Genomic DNA, 6,557 nt, shown 5'->3' with positions numbered 1-6,557 from the left:
CAATATTTGTAATATGTAGAAAATTAGAGTATTTGAAGCTATTATTTAAACTTATGTGAAGACACTTTAGATATCAACTTTAAAGCGTGCCACGTGAAAGTTTTCAAAATTATGTTCAAGCGTATAAGGGAGAAAGTTTGGAGACCACTCGGCTCTCCATCTGCCTGCATCAAAGCCGTAAATACCCGGACTCCGCCCCGGGAAAATGAAGTCAGAGTCTCTGGTCGCGTCCTCCCCACCATGCCTACCGTCATGACAGTCGCTTGAGCCAGTGTTGAGAACCACCGTCATGGGGTGAATTAGAGGAACTCCTCCGGGACAGAAAGGGTCTGGAAAAGCACGCCGAGCAGGTACAGAACAAGGGAAGGAGAGAATCGAAAGAGGAGAGAGAAACAGGGAAAAAAAGCAGGAAACAAACCGTTGATAAGCCACCTCACCCCACCCCATCCCGATTATGGCCTCTAATCAATAATGATTGTGTTATTACCGGTGACTCTTGGAGAGTACATTTGTCTTTTTTATTTTTTGTGTTACTGTAATATTTGACAACGTGCATTAAAAGTCATTTGGATGAAAAACAATTAAAAATTTTGCTCTTCCAGACAGATTGCTAAGAGAAAGAAAAATGTTTTAAAATGTTTATTTAAGAGAGAGAGAGAGCGTGTGTGAGCGGGGGAGGGGGAGAGAGGGGGAGAGGGGGAGAGAGAGAGAGAGAGAGAGAGAGAGAGAGAGAGACAGATCCCCTGACCCTGCCTGGGATCACGACCTGAGCACAGATGAAGAGTTGGACGCTCAACCTACTGAGCCACCTGGGCACCCCTTTCTTCAGTGTTTTGTGGTGACTCTGTGGCCCCGATTCACAGGGTTCTGCCCCCTGAACGTCGGGTGGTTCGTGGGTTATGATGTGAGCGACAGGCTTGTAGGGCGAAGACACAGCATTCGGGGTCGGCGCCCAAGGTCCCGGCTGCCCCTGTTTCGACACCATCTCAGGGGTCTAAGGCTGGTGAGGTTGGCACTACAGGTGCGAGACGCGAGGACCCCGGCAGCGAGTCCACTCGGTCCTGGGTCCTGGCTCTGATGAGCCGCCCCGGCCCCTAGGCCCCTGGCCCAGTCCTCACGTCAGAAGAGCCCGGGGAGGTCGAGGAGGCCCGGGAGGGCTGGGGGCCGCAGGGCTGGGGCTCGGCTGTGGGAACGATGGGGCGGCGTCTGGGAGTGAGGCCAGATCCCCCTCCGTGCCCGGGCCCCCTCGCGGGGGGTGATGTGGCACGTCGGTCCCCTCCTCCGTGGCACTGGCGGGGTTGTTTGAATATCTTCTGGTCGTTGCTGCCTGGGAATGACTTCCTCTGAGCAGGGAGACATCAGCGTGTCGGCGAGAGGCCCGCCTCTGGGAAATCATAGCTGTTGCTCTCGTGTCCCTGTGCAGAGGTGCCTCGGCGGTTTCTGGGGAAATAGAAGCATGTCTGGAGGAGGTGGTCACTGTCCCAGAGGTCCTGGAGGTCCCCGGAAATGCTTCATGAACACGTTTAATTGAAAGGCCCGGTTCATTCCTGATGGCCTGGTCCGGGTGCCGGGGGAGCCAGGAACGGAGTCACACAGACAAAGTCCCTCCTTCCCTATGAGGCCGATGGGCTCCATTTCCATACTCACGGTCTTACTGTGCGGGAACTTTGCCGTCAGACGTGTGCATTCCGATTAGGGAAAGGTGGGGCGTACGTTACACAAGACAGCGTTTCCCGGGAGGCCCACGTGGGCAGGAGGGGAGCCCGCCGCCTTCACCAGGGCACCCGGCCAGCCTTGGCGGGACCCTCCCGCGGCCGCTGTGCAACCTGTCCTTGCCGCAACCCCCTGCTGCAGCCCGCAGGGCCCCCGAGACCCGATGGTTCACCTGTCCTCGCTGGCATCCACCCTGCTGTGTTGCAGCCCTCAGGGCCCCTGAGACCTGAGGTTTCGAGCTCCTTCCTCACAGGTGCTTTTTCCCGCCATGGTGGGCCTTGAAGAATGAGCCGTGGAAACGAGGTGCTCAGGCGGACGAGACATGGCCTGTGTCGGCCAGGCTTGCGTGAAGGAACTGTCTGCCGTTTCAGCCCATCCTCCTCTCGGCCGGGGCTGAGCGGTCAGTGTGGGAGGGGAGGGAAACGGGGCGCTTCCGGAGGGGGCGGCTGTGGGCACGGGGCTCCACACACCCCAGGCGTCAGATCCCTGCCCCTAGTCCTCTCTCTCGAGGTCCGGCCCTGCCCACTGTCTGCCCGCCAGTCCCCTGGGCCTCCCCGTCCTGTTTCTCCACAGTCGTGTCCTCTGATAAATGTCGTGTCCTGTGATAATCCCGGTTGGTGTCATCTGGAGGGTGATGGGCAGCGGACACGTCTATAGACATCTGAGTAGGGCCTGTGACAAATGCAGAGGACAGGAGGGAGACACAGTGACGGGGGGTGTGTGTAGGAAGCATCCAAGGATAGTGAGGGAGGAGCCCTATAATCTTAGGGGAGGGGGTCTAGGCAGAAGGACCAGCAGGTGCGAGATTGAGAACGTGCCTGGTTGGAGCAGAGGAACAGTGAGGGGCACTGGGGGTGCAGGGGGGCGGATGGGGGTCCTGCTCTCATGGGGGGCCCATTCCCAGTCATGGGGGTGTCGGGGGCCAGCACGAGGTCCCATTCTCACCGAGGGTCCATCCCCCAGGCAAGGACTCACGTCATGCTCACCGCAATTTTGATGGTTGGTTTTCGGGCCACAGGAACAATGTCAGAAAGGAGGGGACGGGTGGTTTCTTCCGTGTTCGATGGCACAGAGCCGAGGTGAGTAAATAAATAGTTTCTGTCCATGCAATCCCCGCTGTTTTAACTTCTGGCTGTGCAGCAGCGACAGAGCCGTGTCCCGGACGCTTCTGTCTGCACCATGGCTGACCTTTCCCGGCTATCACTTGCCTACATTTTATTTGTTTTAGAAGAATCAAATTAATATTTTATTTAGGAAAGATGGCCATTCTTAAATCATACATAATTCAAACTTTCCCAAAGGCAAGCTCTTAAATCTTCCAGATGGCTGTTAGTTACTTCTTCCTGGTGAAATTCGTGGGGTGGGGGGGTCAGGGGCGGGGGCCAGCAGAGCCGAGAATCACTCTCTCCTGGAGCACGTATGGCCGCAGAGGGCAGGTCTGAGGGGACTGCTGGGCCGAGGAAGGGAGTGTCCTTTCACGTGAACCCCCCGTCTGGGAGTCACCTGCAGGGCTCCGCTCTGGACAGCCTGCTGCCTGCGGGGCAGGAGCGGCTCAGGGGAAGGGGCCCTGTGCGCCCACCTTCCTTCTCCGACTCGGGCTTTACTGAGAGCCTGCGTGAACACAAATGACTGCAGGTCACGAGTGACGGCCGATCGGCCTGGTTCCCACAGCTGGGCTCCCTGATCCCGGGGCCAGGACACAGATGTCACATTTCCGTCTGCCAGTGCAGTGGCTGGGGGTGGGAGGGGTTCACTCCTTCCCCTCACCCTCACCCACACAGCCCAGCCCTGGAGGGCCCCTTCCCCCAAGCAGTCCTGCCGGGACCCTGCCAGGCTGCCGGATCCCAGCCCCTCGGGACCCCTCCTCTGAGTTTCTGGGTCCTGAGGGCCCCCCTCCCCCCCTCCCACCTTGGGTAAGAAAAGATAAGGCTGTGAATGGAAACCTTTGTGGCTTTATGGCTGAATTGTATCACCAAATTCATGGATGGCGTCTGAAGCCCGGTACCGAAGCTGTGGCTGCGCGTGGGCACCTGGAAACACTGTGGTTACCTGAGCTCAGATCCGACATGACCGTGTTCTTACAAGAAGAAGAGACACCAGGGACATGTGGGGGAGGCCACGAGGACACGGGGAAGGTGGCCCTCGTCATGCCACGGGAAGGAGGCCTCGAGGAAGCCAGCCCCGTGACACCCCAATGGCTGGAGTCCAGCCTCCGGCAGATTCCTTCGTGCAGCCACCCCGACGGGGCGGTTTGTTACGGCAGGTGGCGGGCGCACGGGCAGAGTCCTGGCGAAAACCCGGAAGAGGCTCCCCAAGGAGACCGGGAGCCGCTGACGTGTGCGAGCCGGCCGTGGGGTCCCGGGGGGCGGGGGAGGCGCGGCAAGGCCAGCGGCTGCAGGTTTGGGAGGGGAGGGGCCCCGGGAGGCGAGGGTGGGACAGGCCGCGGTGGCGCAAGTGAGGCTGAGGGCAGAGCGTGGCCCGCAGGACGCGGCTGGACAGGTTGGCTTGTGAAGCTGCGTGAGCAGGAGCGAGGGGAGGGCGAGGGCATCCCTCCTTCACCGTCCCTTGTTCAACACCGAAGTCATTTTTTATGAATCGGAGGTATGGTACGTGCACAGGGTACCCGAACTCAACAAAATCAAGGGCGCGGAGGAGGACGAAACCGTCCCCCAACCCGCAGGCCCCGACCTGTCCTTCCTGGAGCCCCCCGAAACACACGCAGGTATGCAGATACCTCCTCTGTTATTTATTGCTATTTATTAGTATGTTACTTATTGTTCTGTTGTTCGCTCTTCTTGCTCGCAAAATATTTAAAGCACGTAGAAAACACAGAAAACATCCCAAATACCCACGTCCCGTGACTCATCTCCAGAACTCACACATGGGCAACACGATTGAGGTTCCCCGTGAAGCCCCCCACCCCCACCTCGCTCCCGCCGCAGGGACCCGCTGTTCTGAACTTGGCGATCCTCCCTGGGCACAGCTCTTAATGACACGTATGCGTTCGTAAGCCCCACTTACATCTGTGTGTTCCTGCCGTCGGTGCGCCGGCGACATCGCCTTCCACCTTCCTTCCGCTCGCGCTCGTCTCCCGTTGCCGAGACTCGCGCCCGGGGCTGCGGCTCCGGCCCATCTGTCCCGCGCGGTGCGCGGCGTGCCTGCCTGTCCCCGCTCTCCTGCCGCTGTCACTGGGGTCGGCGCCACGAATTCCACCGCTGGGGGTTCGGGAGGCTCAGGATTCGGTTTCCGGGAGCCACTCCAGGGTCGCCAGAGGCCACCGCGTCTCCCACGGACGGGTCTCTGCAGACACCCGTCCCACCTTTGCGGACTGGCCGTCGCTGTTGGTAAGGACGACACAGACCCGGGACCCGATCCGCGGTGAGAAGAGGCAGCGGCTGAGGGCTGGCGTGGAAGATGCCGGGCGCGTGCCCTGCGGCGTCCCGACGCCAGGGGGCGTGCCCTGCGGCCCCACGACGCGGCCCCACGACGCCGGACGTGCGCTGTGGCCCCACGGCGCCGGGGGGGCGTGCCCTGCAGCGTCCCAACGCCAGGGGGCGTGCCCTGAGGCCCTAGGAGGCCTGACGTGCGCTGCGGCCCCACGACGCCAGGGGGCGTGCCCTGCCGGGACGTACGCTGAGGCACCATGATGGTGAGAAGAGCAGCACCCCCCGGTAGGTGCCCGGAAATCGGATCAGTGCGGACGCCGACCTCGTGCAGGTGGGGACACAGAGGGCCTTGGTGGCCCTGGGCGGAGGGACTCTGCTGAAAGAGGGGTGAGGCGGAAGGGCTGGTCCCTCCAGGGGCCAGAGGTGTGGCCGTGGATGCGGGGAGCCGTGGAAGCGTCTCCGGGTCAGAGGTAATGGGGCGGGGATCAGAACCGCACCCCTAGGGGCCGTCCCCTGCCTGGGAGGGCGCTGCCGTCTTGGGCGATTAATCTTTTCCTCACTCACCCTTTATTCTGGGTTGTTCTTTCTAAATATGGCTTTAGAGTTAAAAGTAATGTATGGGGGCACCGGGGGAGGGGGGTGCTCAGTGGGTTGAGCGCCGGACTTCGATTTTGGCTCAGGTCATGGTTTCTTGGTTCCTGGGCTCGAGCCCCGCATCAGGCTCCAGCGTGACAGCACAGAACCCGCTTCGGATCCTCTGCCCCTCCCCTGGTCGTGGCCTCGCTCCCCTTCAACGATAAACAAAACGTTAAAAAAAAGTAACATATAGTAAAATTATGTGTTTTCTTTAGGTGACAGGTCTGTGATTTGTGACATGGGCGAAGATTCAGCCTGTGTCCTCAGGCCTGACCCTGGGGCCACCACGGACACCTTCCCAATGCTGCGGTTTTGTCTTTCTGAGGATGTTTGCTGCAGGAGGGAGGGTTTGAGGCTGGCTCAGCTCCTTCTCTTGGCGAGTCGTCCCCGCGGACGCGAGTTGGCCGTTTGTTCCTGCTGTTCTGAGTAGTTACTTCTCCTCGGTGTGGACGGCCGAACCACTCTGCCCCCGCTGCGGTGTGGACACATGGTCTGCTCTGCCCACCCACTTGCTTGCTGAGGAACTGTGGTTGTTTCTGGTTTGGCCGGTAGGAATACAGCTGCAGTGAGCAGTCTCGGGCAGGGTTGTGTGAACGTGGGTCTTCACAGTTTCAGGGCAAACACCCAGGAGTGGGTTGTGGGGTCGTGTGGTGTCTATTTAACTTTGCGGGAAACCCCAAACCCTTCTCCAGGGGCTGCACCACGATCAGCTCTCACCCGGGTCCAGTCACCCACGGGTGGAAGCCACTCACCTGCTCCCAGACACCTGCACTTCAGCACCCGGAGAACGCAGATGTGTGTGCGGCCGAGCTAGGGGTGTGG

General features: G+C 60.0%; 1 long non-coding RNA gene across 2 annotated transcripts; it reads right to left on the bottom strand.

Moving 5' to 3' along the window:
- Nucleotides 1–689: 689 nt before the first annotated feature.
- LOC131493590 (uncharacterized) lies at nucleotides 690–4,021 on the bottom strand. 2 transcript variants are annotated; one of them, XR_009252772.1, is made up of 4 exons: nucleotides 3,657–4,021; nucleotides 3,217–3,324; nucleotides 2,700–2,921; nucleotides 690–2,385 (listed from the first exon to the last, which is right to left on the bottom strand). It is a non-coding gene; the product is annotated as an uncharacterized LOC131493590 (long non-coding RNA). The 2 variants fall into 2 exon arrangements; XR_009252771.1 differs by having other exon boundaries at nucleotides 2,700–3,324.
- Between the last annotated feature and the right edge of the window lie 2,536 nt (nucleotides 4,022–6,557).

The sequence above is a fragment of the Neofelis nebulosa genome, chromosome 13 (assembly GCF_028018385.1).
Source record: "Neofelis nebulosa isolate mNeoNeb1 chromosome 13, mNeoNeb1.pri, whole genome shotgun sequence".
Classification (NCBI taxonomy): domain Eukaryota; kingdom Metazoa; phylum Chordata; class Mammalia; order Carnivora; family Felidae; genus Neofelis; species Neofelis nebulosa.
This window is presented reverse-complemented; position numbering and strand designations above follow the sequence as displayed.